This window comes from Lissotriton helveticus, chromosome 2_2 (assembly GCF_964261635.1).
Source record: "Lissotriton helveticus chromosome 2_2, aLisHel1.1, whole genome shotgun sequence".
Taxonomy (NCBI): Eukaryota; Metazoa; Chordata; class Amphibia; order Caudata; family Salamandridae; genus Lissotriton; species Lissotriton helveticus.
In genome coordinates this window covers 26,455,277-26,473,029 of record NC_136060.1, presented here as the reverse complement: position 1 = coordinate 26,473,029, position 17,753 = coordinate 26,455,277, and positions in this window count along the sequence as shown.

The following is a 17,753-nucleotide window of genomic DNA, read 5'->3' as shown; positions in this document are numbered from 1 at the left end:
TGCCCTCATTCTCTGCAAAATACTGGGCAATCCGCTCCTCCAGTTCAGCTCGGAATGGTGGATCATCCAGCGTGTCGGGCCGCAACCGCCATGTCGGAACTTTAGGAGGTTCAGTCACCCAGTCCAGCGTCAGGAGAAGTGGGTTGTGGTCGGACAATGTACGTGCCAGGTATTCCGTTCGGGTTACCGCAGCTAGCACCGGGGGGAGCACAGGAAAGAATCTAGGCGCACGTGGAGGTCGTGTATACTAGAGTAGAATGAGTAATCGCGCTCAGTGGGGTGCTGTGAGCGCCAACAGTCAGTCAGGGCCCATGTGTTCTGCCAGTCAGTCCTGCATCTCGCTAATCGGTGTACAGGGGAGGTGTGTAGTGGAGGGTGCGATCTATCTAACGTAACATCCTCTACAGTATTGTAGTCCCCTCCCATCAGCACCGGTCCTGTAAGATAGCTGGCAAGCCCCCTGGAGAGACCTGTAAAGAATGACGCCTGTTCCGTATTTGGTGCGTAAACGCCACAGAGCACTATGTGTCGACCTCTCAGCAGTCCTTCAACAGCCACATACCTCCCATTTGGGTCCACCGTATGCCTAGTCACCTGAAGGGGGATTCCCGCCTTAACCCAAATGAGCACCCCCCTAGCAAACGCAGAGTACACAGTGTAGAACAAGTGACCTCTCCACCTGCGCTGGAGCGCAACACCCACTTTTTTGGTTAGGTGGGTCTCCTGCAGAAACGCTATATGCACCCCTCTACGAACCAGGTATGAATGGACCTTGTGTCTCTTCGCCATTGTGTGTAATCCCCGCACATTCCATGATACACATTTCAACAACCCCACATTAGCCATTATCCCGATGGAGAAAATGAGAATCACTGGTGTGTAGCATCCTGATCACTGACTCGACCCCGCCCTCTTCCGTCCCCAAGTAGCCCCTAACTGCCCATCCCCAGGTCATCCCCAGAGTCACCCCAACCTCTCCAGTCCCACCCTCCCCCAGAATGGGATCCAACCTCAAAGGGGCCGTTCCCATCCAAACAGTTGAGCAACGTGCTCACGTAGTGTCTAATACGCAGTCAACGCTGCGTTGGCCTTATGGGCCTCGGGGTGCGCAAACAAGCTTCCGGGTCTCTCAAGTGCGGTTTCCTGACCCCCCGCCCATACACACGCAGTAAGTCCCACATCATTTCGGGCACATAAACTTCTGCTCCAAGGGCATCAGAAATCTCAGCAAGCCCCCTCAGCCCCACCCGGTACCTTGTCAAGGAGTTCAGCCCTCTACGATTTCCCCCGATGTCTGTGGCGTGATCTTCGGGCCCCTGGCTCCTCCTAGTTCAGATAGATCAGTGTCCGAGCCCGTGCCCTGGTCCTCCGAGCCCGTTCCTTTCTCCGAGTGGGTCAGCGCCGCTCCCGATACTTCTTTCACCGCTTGTAGCGCCGCCTTCTGTTCATCCGCCGTTTGGAAGTTCGTCGGCCCCTTCAAGCCCCGTCCGCGCCCTCTGTGGCGCCTCGAACGCCGAAGTGATTGTCCCTGGCGCTCCTCCTCAGCCCGGAACCGGGCCCCATCCGTGCCAGTTTTGTAGGTGTCCCACCAGGCCCAAGCCTCCGAAGACGTCGGGAAGAACAGGGTGTTCTCGTCCACCATCACTCGGAGTCTGGCCGGGAATAGTAGCGAGTACTGTATACCTTCCGCTCTGAGCTCCCTTTTCAGAGAAAGGAAAGAGGCGCGCTGTCTTTGGGTGTCGAATGTGTAGTCCGGGAATAGTGTCACCTTGCTGTTGTCGACCTGGAAGGGGCCCACCTCTCTCGCCCGCTGCAATAGCAAGTCCCTGTCCTTGTAGTGGAGCAGTTTTATGACCACTGGGCGCGGCGGGAGTCCCGGCTTCGGGGGTCTCGACGGCACCCGGTGCGCCCTCTCTAGTGTGAAGAAAGGGGATAGTCCCTCCGGGGCCACCACCGTTTGCAGCCATTCCTGTAGGTAACTCACCATGTCCGTTCCTTCTGATTTTTCCGGAAGGCCCACGAGGCGCACGTTGTTCCGCCGACTGCGATTTTCAGCGTCCTCAGCCCTCCTCTCAAGCGCTTGAATCCGGTCGAGCGCGTCCGCGAGTTTCCCATCCATCGACTTCTGTGCCGGCGCCAGGTCCTTCAGGGTGGTCTCTGCTTCCTTGACCCTGTCCGACAGCTTCGCGTGGTCAGCTCGCAGGAGTCCCAGCCCCTCCGACACTTGCGCTATATCGTGGTGCAGGGCGTCTTTCGTGGCTGCTATGGCCTCCAGGATCCTGTCCTGCATTTGCTGTAGGTCCGTCGCAGGTTGCACGGGGTCCTCCGGTGTGTCCGTAGTAGGGGGCCCGTCCCCCTTGGGGCCCCTAGGCTTGCCCATGTCGCACCCGCGTCGCCAAGCCGAGTCCCAGGGGGTAGGCAGTGAGGGGAAGTTCTTCTGTCTTGGGTCGGCCCTCGCGTCCCAGTCCCGGGTCGAGAAAGCGGTTCCCTCGGGTTCCCAACTGCGACGTCAGTGCCCCAGGAGAGGGCACGATCAAGATCCCCACAGATGGCCGGTCCCTAGCGGGTAGGAAAAGGGGTGCATCCAGGATCAGCCTACTCTTTCCGGGGTGGTCGCGGTAGCCCAGGTAGTATGTTAGTCGGGCCCCACAGAGAAGGGCGTCGCCGGCCCCCACCAAAAGCGATGTCTCGGCGTCTACTTCCGGGGAAACCCCGGATCCAGTGCAGGAGGTAGTCGTTGGTGGACCCCCAGTGTCTGGCACAGCACTCGGGGGGGGGGGTCGCGCCTCCCAGCCAGGGTTCGGTGATGGGGAGAGCGACCTCCCTGCAGGGCGGCCAAGGTCCCCGGTGCTCCCCGGAGCAGGTAGGGGGGCACAGCTGCAGCCTGATAGTAGGGCGAGGTCGCCGCTGATCTGCTATCCCTTGGGGCACCACGGCAGGCGTGGCGGACGGACAGGGCGCCGGCCAGGGTCCTCACTCCATGCCATGCCCCCCCGCACTCAGTCCAAGAGTACAGCCCGCAATGGGGGCGGCGCCGCCAAAATCCGTGGGATAGGCCTCGGAGCCGGGACCTCAAGTTTTGTTCCCTGCTGGGGCGGAGCTCCGTCGCCCCCTCCCAGGCTCTGTCACCAGGTCGGCGCGTCCCTCTCGTCTGTCCGTTTCCCGCACTGCGGGGTCTCCTTGCCCGCCCCGAGGGGTTAGCGTCGGTGGCTCCACAGGCCCCAAAGCCGGGGCCTGGATTTACGGCAGCGCTGGGCGGGGTCTCACCGGGTTCCTCCGCAGGCCGTCACTCGCCCCAGTCCGCACCTCAGGCGGGGGTCGGCCGACCCCCCAGGAGAACGCCGGTCCGTCTAGTCAGGGCCCGCCGGCCGTTCACGATGCTGGCGGTCGCCTGCGAGGATGCCTCCAGGGTCTCGGGGCGCTCAGTCACTCGGGAGCCGCCATCTTGGCCGCCGTCGGCTCGGCCCTCTCTCTCAGCCCGCCGCAGCCTCCGCAGCAGTTCCACCGGCCTGATCTGCCCAGCGGAGCAGGTGTGGACATAATACTCGGGATCTACCCAGGTGGAGCGGGGATCCCGAGTCTTGGGCAGGATTAATTCGCGGATAGCCGGGCGGAGGGACGGGAGCCTCGCTAGGCTGCGTCCTTCTCCATCGGCTGCTGGCCACGCCCCTCTCACACCGCCCACCACTCTTACCTGCACTGGCCGCAGCTGGACATGATGAGTGAGCCCCTCCATAGTTCCGGCAGGGGCTGGTGGCCCACATCAGGAAGGCCTAGCTCCTGTCACTCTTGCTGGGTTAGTCAAGCCTGCAGAGGATGGGGTGTCCCTGTTGGCAGTTCCTCTTTTCCTTTTGCTTCCATGGGAACAACAATCAGACATAGGATGTGCATTAAACATCCAAAAGTTTGTGCAAGGTGTCTCGAGAGGAGAGCTGTAAACACTACGGGTACAGGCCCCACTCTGACGTCCTGTGGTGTCAGTGGAGGGGCTAGGTGAAGCAGCGGGCAGCAAGTTATGGTTAAAGTGACCATTGGAGTATCACAATTTGGATTCTATCCTGTACACATTATCAATGCACAATAATGCATTTATATTTGACCTTATATGTACTGTTTGCCCTAACATGTGTGAACATTTAAACACATTAATGAAATGCATCTATTGAGAAACTGAAACTTTAAAAACATGTGCACTAATGTTCAGTTTAAACATGAAGATGTATTCTGTATTCACTTTTGGATTTATACTTTTTAAGTCAGATTTACATACATTCTGAAAATCATATTTGAAAATGTAATCATGTATGCTTTTATTCATGCTTGCATTTGTTCTTGAGTTACATGAGCACAAGTATAACCATGTATTTGAAGTGCACATTTTAATGTTTAGTTAAGTTAGCCTAACTAAAGGCCTTAATTTTTAAATGTATTTTGCTTGGTTAGCCTGTTATTTCCTTTGCAGGTGCGTTCTCAAGGTTTCATTAGCTAGAAAAAGGAGTATTGTCGTATGTGTTAGTTTAATGATAGTAAGGCCTGAGAAGAGAAATCTTGGCAAGAAACGTGACCAAATGAGCTGGTGAAGCCTCCTATTCATTGCGTTTCAGGAAAGGTCAAGGTTGCAGTAACTCTCCAAGTTCTGTGGGATGGGAAAATTCAGGTGAAGTTGCTAATGCATACCATGAGAAGTGAAACGATTGGTTCCTGGTTGGGCGAGAAGAGATGATTGCTGTCGAAGTTTTATTGGGTTTGATTAGTGTTCACACTGTTGTACATTTTAACAAATTGCTTAGACTCTGAGGTGTACAGACCTCTCTGCTTCCTTTATTCTTGCGTGAAGCTTCATGCTAAACACTTATTCCAATTCTGGGAGACTTGTACTGGAGTTTTCACTATGCTGACACCTTCTTGCAGTTCTGAATTTCATTGAGACCCCACTCTACAAACCATCCTTATTCTAAACCTGGAACATTGATTAGTTACATTTTATAACTTATTCATGTTCAGGAGAGAGAATTGAAGTTTCTTTAAGGAATACCTAATTTTAATTCTCAGTTTCTGCATTCCCGTGACTGTGATTATTTCATATCTTATCCTGAGATTGAACTATATCATGATATTTCAGCTTACCTGCTCTAATTCTGTATCTTTTAATATTCTTCTGACATGCATATATATTGCACTGACTATTAATTCAAAATAAAATCCCTTAACTTCAATCACTGATTCCTTGCCTTTATTGTGTGACCAAATGGGCTTCTCGAAGATTGAAATTTTTATTATTGTTAACTCCCTTGGCGTGTCAGTCAACTTAAAAAGATCCATTAGATGAGAAATTGCAAACCACGTACTGACTCTAACCATCATCTGAAGATGTCTCTTTCTGGCCACCAGCATGTTTGCCAATGCAACCTCTGCCAATCTCTACTAGACTACACCGCTGAGTCTGCAGGCGAGGAGGGAGAAAAAGTAGCAAGGGCAGTGGCAAAGGGTGCGCTACAATTGTGAGGACACTGTTCACCTTATAACAATGTTGTATTTGCCAGACATTTTCATAAAAAAATTTCAGCCACCCTGGGAACTTACAATGAATGTACAGATCTATGCATAACACCAATTATTTCACAGAGTCACAGAATCCCGTTGAGGGAACGCTGGCAAATTTAAGCAAATGATAGATTGCCAAGTACACTCACAGCTAACTAGCCTTAGTTGTATGTATAACTGTATGCAAGCAAAGGCATATTTCTTCTAATTTGTTTTTTATACACAGGGAAAAATGTTTTAACCGTGGAAAAACCTTTTCCACTTACACCCCTTGAAGTATCAGGGGAAGTATCACTTTTCCACCTTGGAAACTGACTTTCTGCAACACAGGGGAGCCCAATCACAAACAGGATATGTCTCAGGGGGTCTCTGTCTTATGCTCTAAACGAAAGCAAGGGTACAGCCTACAGAGCAATAGGTTAAGTGTCTTTGCAAAGACATCCAACACACCAGACCCTAATGATGGAAGCCTGCATAGAAACGGTTGTACGACGGTGCAAAGCAGGTAAATACATCGTATGCCTTTACCACGCATTTTGTTCCCATGCATGCTTTTACCACGAATATGCTTTTACAAAACAGGCCATTACCACGCATTGTTTTTACACATAAAAACAATGTTTTCGTGGGGGGAAACCCCCCAACTTACCTTAAATGCGTGGTAGAGGCATGCACGTTGTAAAAATATGCATGCTAAAAAATGCGTGGTAAAGGCACAACGAGGTAAGAACCTCATTGTAAAGGCTGTTTCCCCATGGAAACAAGTAGCAGCGGTCCAGCCCTGCTGTGCACTGGGCTCAACCAGGAAGGGGGCTCCTAGCACAAACAAAGAGTGTGCATCAATTTGCTAATATGGCACCTGCTCTACACTGCCATCAATGGATGCCCTACAGAAGCATTCTTGCTTGCTGCCTCCATTGCTGTGTGCAAGATAGAATATGTTCTAAAACCTGCCGGTCAATTGGCTTTGTGTTCTAGCCCATCGTAATAGATGCATAGAGACCTGGACACTGGTGCAGAGAACAGGGCAAATCAGTATGCTGTGTGTCAATTAATGACCGCAAATCATTGGGGCTCAATTTGTTTGCATCAGGGTTTAAACTGAGAAAAAATTGTGTGAACCTGTTGCTAAACATATATAAAACTTGTTTTTAATTCATTTTCAAATTATAGGAGGCCCTTTAGAATATAGAGTCCAGTGGAGGCCACTGGGGTGGTTGCCCTGAAGGCAGACACCTCTGTAGAGTAGCGGCCATATTGTTTTGACCCTGTCCGCAATTTCTTTGTCTTTTTCTGAGAATTTGTTTCTGAAAAACAAAGAACACAAATCGTTCCGAAGCTCTCGGAGTTTTTTTCCTAATATTGTGGGGTTCTTTGCATTGTTCCCTGTTGTTGGGCTCCGAGTGAGGAGACCTACATAAAGGCCGAACCTTTCCTGAAAACCTACCCACGGGAGTGAAGGGAACAACACACCCACTGTAGGGTTAGGGGGAAACAGGGAAAGGGAGTAATTGAGTGTGAAAGGCTGGATGTTGGAATGGGCTTGTTGCAGGCTGGGTATGGCCATTGTTTAACAATTAAAAAACAAAAACACCTTGCGAAAGATTACAATAACTAAGGGCCAGATGTAGGTAGCCAAATACCGGTCGGTAACGGCCGAAAATCGGTAATTTCGGCCGTTACCAACCGGTATTTGTAAAATGAAATGTAGGAGTCAAAATACTACCGAATCGGTAAATACGAGTCGGTAATCTACCGAATCGGAAAATTCCGAATCCTTATTTACCGAATTCTTATTTTTTTTTTTAAAAAACCTTTATTGTAGCATTCAATATAAATACAAGCATGGGCCTACAACCGAAGGGGCCGGCCGCTAAACAAAATTAAGATCCCCTATATCACAGTACGACACAGCTCATCAGCCGACAACCCTGAGGTCCGGCAGCGATTCAGGATAGAGCTTGTATTAGAATGCACAACTGAGTCCCAGGATGAGACAGAGGTTCCATTTTATATTATTTAAGAAAGGATCAGGTGCCATACAATCAAACAGAAGAATACGGGGGACAGGGCAAGAAACAGGATATGCACGTAAGAACCGCTATAATGGAACATTGGCGCCAAAGCATATGGATCGATGCAAACGACAATACAATATACATTCAATGTTGAGTGCCAGTTCTCAGGGCCTGCCCACCCGGGAATCAGGATATCATAAAAAGCATAAGCACTAAATACAAGTACACGATAAGAATCCGAATGATTCACAAGCTATACTGATCCTTTAAGGAAGAGAAAGGGAAGGAAAGAAAAAGGCCATAGAAATAAAAAAAGGCAAAATAAAAAACCCTTTCCAACCCCCCACCCTGCACCCCTGCAAATGGCTACAGCCTAACCCCACTAGCAGCGTGCCTGTCGCCCCTAATAACTAAAACCCTAAAAGTAGGAAAAAGAGTGGAGGAGGGCTTATCCGTTTGGGCTCCTAGCCCCTTTAGACCCCCCGCCAGAAACAGACACCCCCTATCACTAAAAGACCAACGTATGACAACACTTATAGAAAAAATTAGGGGGTACCGTAATACACCGCCCAGCCTTTTAGATCAAACAGTTGCAGGTCGAACACCCGTAAAAGCACTCCAACCCGTCCCGACCTAGTTGATCTTAACCTTGGCCCTTCCGAATCAGCTCACGAACCCCCCCCCAGCGAGACCCAAAGGCACACAAAGGAGTAATAGAGGAGAAGGGAATCATCAAGAATCAATCTATGGCGACTCGTAGGCAGTGAGTCCACAAGAACTTCAGACGCAGAAGAACTCTCTCTCCTAGATGGACAGTCCCAACGTATCTTGCCCAGGAGTCGTAAAGTCACCAAGAAAGGAGAAGACGACCACAAAATGAATGGAAAGTCAAGAACAAAAGTCTCCGGGAGGGGAATGCCTTTCGATACCTCCAAAGTCGATAGTGGTGGATGGTTCGGCAATACACTGACGACCTCGGGAACACCTTCCTCCAGGGCACCATCCGATGGTATCAATACTTGCTTCCTCACGGGGTTCTCGCACGGAGTCATAATGGCCGTGGTTTGAATGGCTGCAGATTGCTGTTCCAACAGTAAGGCTGGGTCCGGTTCCACCAGGAGCATCTCAGATAGGCGCGTGTCCAATTTGCACAATAAGACATCCACATGTGAATGAAACGCCCTAATTTCTGCCAATATTGACCTCAGCGATGGCTCAAGCACCGTGTGATCCATAATCTCACACCCGACACCAATCACAATCACCTCCCCGGGTGAATCTGGCATCCTCAGGGGGGACAAACAGGATCACGAACATGCAGATGCGGAGGGTGACCAGTCTTTATTCGCAGCCACGGTCAACCCGGTTAAGGCCGCAGGCCAGAGACCCCGACCCACCGAACCCCGGCGGGCCCAAGACCGGGTCCGCGGAACGGGGACCCCCACCCGCAGCCTACAGCAAGCAGAGTCACTCCTCCATCGATGCTGAGCAATAGAAACGATCGCCGCCAAATTCGGGCTTAAACAAAGCCTCCACTCCGATTGACGGGACCCAGCCTGGGTCTCCCGGCCGATGTTGTTGCACTGCAGCCCGGCTGTGAAAGTACTCGAGGCCCCGGCTTCACTGCTGGAGTAGGCCACAATCTTCAACTCGATGTAACTTCGTCAAACCAGCCGATAAAATTTCCCGGATTTCACCATCGGAGTGCGGAACAGTTCATGTACACAGAGGCTAGGCGTAAAATCAGGATAATGTACAGGATATTGCGGCGGGATACGGAGGTCGGCGGAGCCGGGAGCCTAAGCAGCCATCTCGTTTGCTGATGTAGCTCCTCCGATTTACCGAATTCTTAATTACCGAATCAGTAATTAAGAAATGCTAAAAAATGACTTTCGAGATGTAGGAATCCAAAAAAATACAGAATTTCAGGAAATTCAGTAATTATGAGTCGGTAAATACCATGGATTGAAAGCAGGTGGTAACCAGGTGCAGGGTATAAAACAAGGTCCCAAAATGCAACAGTGCAACCAGAATGGCGGCATTCTACGTCATAGCAAGGCGGCTATGGATTCAGGCAGCAGGAGAGAGGGTATGGAGAAGGGAGGAGCAAGTCTACAGGCAGAGGATAACGCTCTTCCAACTGACTGAGCCAGAGATACTGCAAAGGTACATGCTACACCCCCACACCATCCAGGACTTGATCAGAGACATGCACCCACTCCTGGATCACCCAACACCAAGGGCGCACACCATTCCACCCCATGTGCAGGTGCTGTGTAGCCTACCCCTGCTTGCCTCTGGGAGTTAACAGAGTGTGATTGCTGCAGTAGGTGGTGTGTCTCAGAGCTGCCTGTCACATTTGTTAAGGAAGTTCCTTGAGGCCATGATGCAGAGAATGCATCATTACATTTGGTTCCCTGACACACCTGCGGAACTTGCGAAGACCAAAACAGATTTCTATCAACTGGCACACTTCCCTCACGTGATAGGCTGTATAGATGGCACCCACATTCCACTATGCCCACATGCAGCAACAGAACACATTTACAGGAACCGGAAGTCAACACACTCAATCAATGTGCAGGAGATGTGCAACGCTGGCAACATCATAACAGACATTGTGGCCAAATTCCCAGGGAGTACCCACGACTCGTATATCTTCCAGAATAGTGGGATATACACACACCTTGTTGCCGGTGAATTCGGGGATGGATACCTGCTAGGTAAATGACTGTGACACATCCTGATAGTCAATGCAGATGGATCAATCATGAGTATGTATCTAATGGCATTCTCTTTTACACCTAGGTGATAGTGTATATGCTCTGCGGTCCTTTGTTCTCACCCCCTACATGAATCCATCTACCAGGAGTGAGAGGCGTTACAATGTGGCAGACAGAGCAACACGCTGCGTTGTAGAACGCACATTCGGACTACTTAAAAGCAGGTTCCGCTGACTCCATAAGAGTGGAGGTGCACGGCAGTACACTCCAATCATCTGCTGCAAAATAATAGCAACTTGTGCCAGGCTGCACAATCTTGCCAACAAGGAAGGCACAGAGGTGGAGATCACACATCATGAGGACATTGATGATGGAACAGAACAGGCAGAGCCCTATGCAGCAGGAGCAGTGCCAGCAACAGAGGGTAGACTGAGACGGGCAAAAATCACACGCAGATATTTCTAAGTAAGTAAGGAGGCACAGACATGTTTAGTATTTGAAGTACGTAGTATAATAGTAACTACAGCACTTCACTGATACCACACCATGGCACTACAATATCAGTATTCCACACTGGGTAGCCACAGTTGACCTCACCGTGACCTGTCCTGTGGGTTGAGGACATTGTCAATGTTTGCGCCCATGCACTACAGTGCGGGATGTACGGGGCTGGGTGTCAACGTGCGCAGTGGTGCCTGGGTCAGCAGGTTGGCGCCTGCTGCTCCTACCAATGTCTGGAACAGGAGTGCTAGAGCCACTCCTGCTGGTGGAGTCTTCTGTGTCCCCAACACCTGTGTCTCCAACAGTGGCTGCCTGGTGTGTCAGCAAAACCTCCATGGCAGAGGTGACGCTCCCCATCCCCCTCGACAAATCGGTGCAGCAGTGAACAATGTCATCCTGCATGGTGACAGAGCGCCGGCATAGCAGGGAGGTTGCAGTGGCAAGCCGGTTCATGGCATTTGTTTGTTGCCGCATGCATTGACGATCCCTGCGCCTCTCGGAGTGGTCACTCTTTATTTTTCACAAAGGGCACTCATGCACTGTGTCATTTCCCTCATGCCCTCTGCCATGGAGTGCATGCTTTCAGACATGGAGCCGATCCCCCTGTCAATGTTGGACATCCTGCTGTTTAATATGCGCACCTGTCTATGCACCTCTAAAATGCCCTTTGCCTGCAGGCGCTGCACCTTCACCATGGTGGACTCTAGACCACAGAGGACCCCCCTCTCCATCCTGGCCTTTGCCTCTCTCTCGTACTGTATGGCCTCGGACACCAGCACGCACAGCTCAGATGAACTCTGTTGCCCAGCGTTGTCAGCCAGAGGTGGATTAGTTTGTGTGAGAGCTCCCACATCTTCCTCATCTGATGTTTCGAGGATCCTGAGAGGTGGCACATCATGCCTTCTTGGCCTTCCCAGCACAGATGACTCTGATGTTGGTGTTGGGGAAAGTGCCGGTACCTCCAAATTTTGTGACCCAAACAGCAGAGGTGACAGTGGCTTTGGCGTGGTGGGTTGCTCCGGTGTAGTGGCTGCCTGCGCTGTGGATGTTGTTTCAGGTACAGTGCTTGGTCCTGATCTGTCGGGTGTTTTCTCCCTCATCTCCGTTGCCGGTGCCCTCTCCTCCCTTTCCTGCGCTGTACTGCGCGATGACTCTCCTGTGGGCAGATATGGAGAATGGGTCAGTGGTGTTGTTCACCTGTGTGACATTATTAAATCACATTCCTATCACACAATTGCTTAGTCCTCAACTGCTTATGGATGTAGTGTGTGGCATGCCATGCAAGCTTCTATGTTAACTGCATTGATGTATGTTCCTATGACTACGTCTCCCATGATGCATTGGTGGTAAAAACTAAAACCAGTTGTGGAGTGTGATGCAGACACCCAAATTGGGGAAGGGGTCAGGGAATAGGGTGTGGATTCATGGCCATACATCTTACCTTGTTTTCTTGCAGCTCTGGCTGAGCTGTCAGCATCCCCGATCCCATGTATACTTTCAGGCTCCAGGGTGGATTCCACCAGCTGCTCAAGGTCTGTCAGTCTTGGTGCACGGCTCCTCCCTCCACCTGTGGCTCCGGCTTCTTTCCTCTGTGTTGCAATTTTTTTTTTGGTCATGATCCGCAGATCATACCACCTTTTTTTGAGGTCATCTATGTCTTTGTGTGTGACCCCAATGGCATTGACTTTGGTCTGGATCTCCAGCCAGGTGTTCTGTTTTACAGACTCTACAACATGCAGAGACTGTTTGCCAAAGAGCTGGGTGTGGTGTTTGACCACCTCCTCCACCAGCACCTGGAGTTCTGCTGGGCTGAATTTGATCTTCCTCTTACGCTCAGCTCCATCCTTCTGGCCATCCTGGGACTCCATTATGATGCTCTGCTATGCTCAGGGCAGCCTGCTCCTCAGTGTTCCCTCCAGCTCTGCACCTGCATGGGTGTGGCCAACTCCAGGTACTGGGGAGGGGATGGTTCCTCTGGTACTTTGTTGTGGGGTGTGGTGGGTGTTCCTGATTGGTTGACTGGCTCACATGGCTTCTTTTCATATTTCCCCATTCGGTATTTACTGAATCGGAAAATACCGAATCAGTAATTACAGAATCGGTAAATCCCATTCATCCCTATAAATCCCATTCATCCCTAAGGGCCTGAAGGCCCATAGGGATGAATGGGATTTACCAATTCGGAAATTACCGATTCGGTATTGTCCGATTCGGTAAATACCGATTGGGAATTCCGATTGTTACCGAATCGGTAATTTTTACCGATTACTTACCTACATCCCTTTTTCCGATTCTGAAATACCGAATCGGTATGATTCGGTATTTAAGAATCGGTAAACTGGGATTACCTACATCTGGCCCTAGATCTTTAAATTGAGCACATTCCATAAAAGCTGCCAGCTGCAGGGTAAAGGCCCGCAGAGACAGCTGATGTGGTTGTATGTTTGTTGAAATTATATGTACATAAAATAGAGGTCAGGGCCCCCTTGTTGCTAAATAGGGACAACTGTGTGGTATGAGTAGAAACATGAAGGCCGCCGTGTTGAATTGGGGTGGGAACATGTTACTGGAATGGGTGTGATGTATACTTGTTTTTTTGCATCAGACAGAATATTCATGTTAAGTGTGCGCTTCATTAAAGGCAATATAAAAACTGTAAAAACACTGCTGATATCTAATTTCCGTGTGCTAAATTGTAAGAACATTAACATTTACAGTTTTCCAGAAGGTGGGAAAATGCTGCAAAAAATACACAGGAATAAAAAAAAGAAACATTGAAAATAGAAAACCCTCACTTATCTCTCTTTGTTTTCGACCCCCAACCTCTCTACCTCTCACTCATTTTGTCTCATTTCTCTTTAACTAAATTCAATAGGTGTCTTAATTCTCTAATACTCACTCTAGCTACTTCTCTTCTACAGCAATTTGCTTCCGTCTCTCTTTCTCTATCTCCCTGCGTCAAACTCTACCTCATTCATTTATACCCATTATTTCTAACTCTCTCAATCTCCCTATGGCTACTTCTTCCTCCACCACTTTATCTCTGTATTTCTCCAAATATCACATTTTCTAGTTATTCTATTTATTTTACTATGCTTACCCCTCTCACCTTTACTGCTCTCTGCCTTATCTCTCTCTCTCTCTGTAATTTTCTGTTTCTCATCTATCCCTTTCTTCCCAAACTTTTTCCGTAAGACGCCTCTCTCTCTCAAATCATATTTGACTCTCTCTACCGCACCAATCTCTCTTTCCGCATCTTAGGTGTCTTCTATCTGACTCAGCTTTCTCATCCTACGCGCTCCCTACATTTCTCTTTACCCTCCCCTCTTTCTTCCTACTTCCCCTCTCTGCATGTTTTTCTACTTCATACCCACTCTCTCTCTCCAACTCACTTCTATCTACCTTTGTACTTATCTGTTTGTCCTCCTCTGACTCATTCCCCGTTCACTCCTCTTACTCTACTGGACTAGAGCGCACTCGCTGCAAAAGACATGTATATGTCGTGTGTACAACTAGAGAGGGGAGAAGAGGGCACATGCGTGAATGTTATAGACCTTTCTTAATCTCAGCCCTTTAAGGATGGAGTTGTGCTCACTGGCAAAGACAACATGAAGGATCAGGTAGAAGACTGGGTCTCAGCATTGAATGATACCACCTTCACCCCGCAAATAATTTATAGCTCCAAATTCTTTTGACTCTACATGGACACTATTCTGAGCTTCAGAATGCACTGCAAAAAAACACAAAAATCGTCTAGCTTCAACTCTCCCTGCTTCACAAAGCTAGGGCTTCAGATCAATCTCCAAAACACTGGTCCTTTCATATATGAAAAAAGGCAATGCCTTGATCGCCAGCATCCCAGAGTCCCACTTGCCCCCGCACCTGAAGTGTGCCTACCACACGGTAACATATCGAATTAAAGGACCAAAGAAGATCAATCAGATCATCTCACCCTCAATGAACTCCACTGACTCCCTCGAAATGTTGACATCACCTTCAAAGTCTGTTGCACCGTCCTCTAGATGTCAAACTCATTTAATCCACAATTCCTAGCAAGTAAGCTCAACCTCTCTGGGAGGTTTCGCTACACGTGCAGCAGAAGCATCACTAGGCTGGAGACCAGGAAAGTGAATTCAAGAGGAAAGTTTTTCTGCTATGCACAGAGGATCTCAGCCTCCAGTCCCATCCTCAGTGCTTACTCTCTCCTTCATTTTCTGAAGGAGTTGAAGAACATTTGATCGCTTCAAAATGCACTTTGAACTTCTATAATCTCTGTAGTTATATGGCACCATCTGAGGAATCCCCAACCACCACTTATAATTTCATTCTCCTCCTACCATCTATACCTTAGGATTAATCATCTTCTTCCACTATATCCTATCTTTGTAGTTGCATTGATTCCCTCTACTAACCCATTATTGCTCTGTTACTTTCTAGTCAGGTCCTGCCTCAACTCTATCATAAATACATGGGAAATAAGAAGGAAATTGTCAGTCCTATGTACGTTTGACCCGTTGTAATATTCTGCTGGACTTGACAACACAGACATGCCACCCCACCCCTACTGTGCATTTCATTGAATTGGAAACAGGATGGTTAGTTTTAGGATTAGGCTTATCATGATTGCAACACATATAAATATTTGTATTTCCAAAATCCAAAACAAATGGCTTTGGCAAGGCATTTTTTAAAATCTTATTTTAATACCTTAACATATTTTTTAGCCATGCCGACTGTCTCTTATCCGGTACATGGTTTCAAAACCACTGGAAATTACAACACAAAATATGAAACATAAAAAATGGCACCCTTTTTTATTTATTTTTTATATAATAAAATGGTTAGAATATCTCGTGAGCGGAGCGAAATGTTCGAATCCTTTTCCTATGTGGACGTCCCATGAAAGCTGCAAGGACGTCATGCTAAGTACAGTCTAATAACAAACAATCCTCATTGCTGAAGGTCATTTGCTGGCAGACTATGTGAATTGGACAACTATCCATGAGCAGTAGACCCTCTTCATCTCTGGATCAATGAAAGCAAACATAAAAGTACCCTTTTATGGTTGACAAGGACCGGGTCAACCAAAGTTGTGATTCACAGATGATTTATTCTTATTTTGCTAATAACCCCTTTCAGACTTCCATCACATTTTCTGTAACGCTTGCATGGGGCTCACCCCAAGCATGGGAGGGAATGTCCTTTGAGCTCACCTGGGTAGCATACATGTGCTTGAGTCTTTGGCACCTTCTGTGATATGGAAGTGTCCCAGAGCGCACAAAGAGGGCCCCCGCAGGGTACTTCCATATGAATATGATTTTGAAAGCTTGAGCTCACTGGCTCTATTTACAATCAACAGGAAGAGGCAACTTTGACATTTTAACCACCTAAGTTCCGGTAAACTACCAAAGCACTAGACTCTAGACTATTATGTGGATAGTGATCTGATACTCTAGTGACTAGAGTATTAGATCACTATCCACATAATTAAGACTGACTACTTTTGGAGTCATAAAAAACTAAAATACAATCCCAAACACCTTGAAACAAACACCTCTTGATACGTGTTTCCTTTTGTAGAGCTCCGCTTAGTCAATGCATGAGGAAGGCGGCACATTTTTACGACACCAAAATGCTCTAAACCTAGGATGACGCAGCGTGCTGTGTCGCGCCTCAGGTGTTCTCCACCTAAGATGGATTCATTACATGAGAAGCGCCTTGGGTGTCATTTTCTGGTTTGTATAGTTTGTGTAATACATCATTCCACACTTCAGAGAATTTTTATTCTACTTTAATCTGAGTTAATTATGACAGACAATGAAATGCCGTAGTACAGAATATCTCTCCTTAAATCTAAGATTTACATGATTTTCTCTCAGGTATTTGCAGGGCAATTAATCACATAACTCTTAATGCAGAACCTTGGCACGTTCATAATTTAGCTCCTTACAAGATAAGATAGATATTGCCAATATAAATGCATTTGTGCACAGCTGTGGGGCTGGTTTTATTGATATACACAAACGCATTAACGTTGCCAACGTTGATAGCTCTCTGATTGCCAAGATGCGTGTTTCTTTTCTTGTTAATTTATATCTTAATTAGGTGGCCTCCTGAACCGTTTCTGTTAACCTAAATATTCCTCACTAAAACAATAATCGATAAAGACAAATATGATATTATTTTATATCCTTGACAATCACTTCTGTAGTCCTGAACCTCTCTTTCTATTCGTGTACACTAGTTTTTATTCGAGCAGTACCTAAACTTAGATAAATATGTTCTCGTGTTATTGTTTTACTCACTTTTTCTGACTGTTCTGTTTTAGTTTTTTTAATGTAAAAAATATATATTTTTATTCAATTTTATCAACACAGCATAACAAACAAATAAAATAAAAATAATAAAAGTCGGCAAGCTTAAAACAAGGACAATATAGTAGTAGTCAGATAACATAACACAGGTACGGTCAGTTGCAAAATTAACCTCACCATTCCTGACAAGGGATAAGAGCGTCATACTAAAAAGACAAAGGAGCCCACAGTAATGATATATACAAAATAGAGAAGTAAACTAGCATAACCGTGTTCCCGAGACACCTGATGTGCACAGACCCCTGTTTCCTCAGGGGCGTGAGAAGCAGAGAAATAAAACAGAGAGAGGAAAAAGACACTAAGGAGAGTCAGCTGGGATCAGTGCTCTTGATCCAGCGGCATACCAGCAACAGATACTCCAATACCATATACTCACCTGGGCCCATAAACATTCACAATTCGTGTTAACCGCTGGAGTCAAAGTTTATTATTTGCTTTCAAACCTCAAGATTGGATATTCCTTATTCTTAATCAACCTTTCACTGATCAAAAAGTTCTTTCCTCTGGTCGATGGACAATTAGTTGAACTAATTAATGGTGAAAATTCTAACTTAATTCTAACCTTTACAATTTAAGCAAAAAAAACATAGACT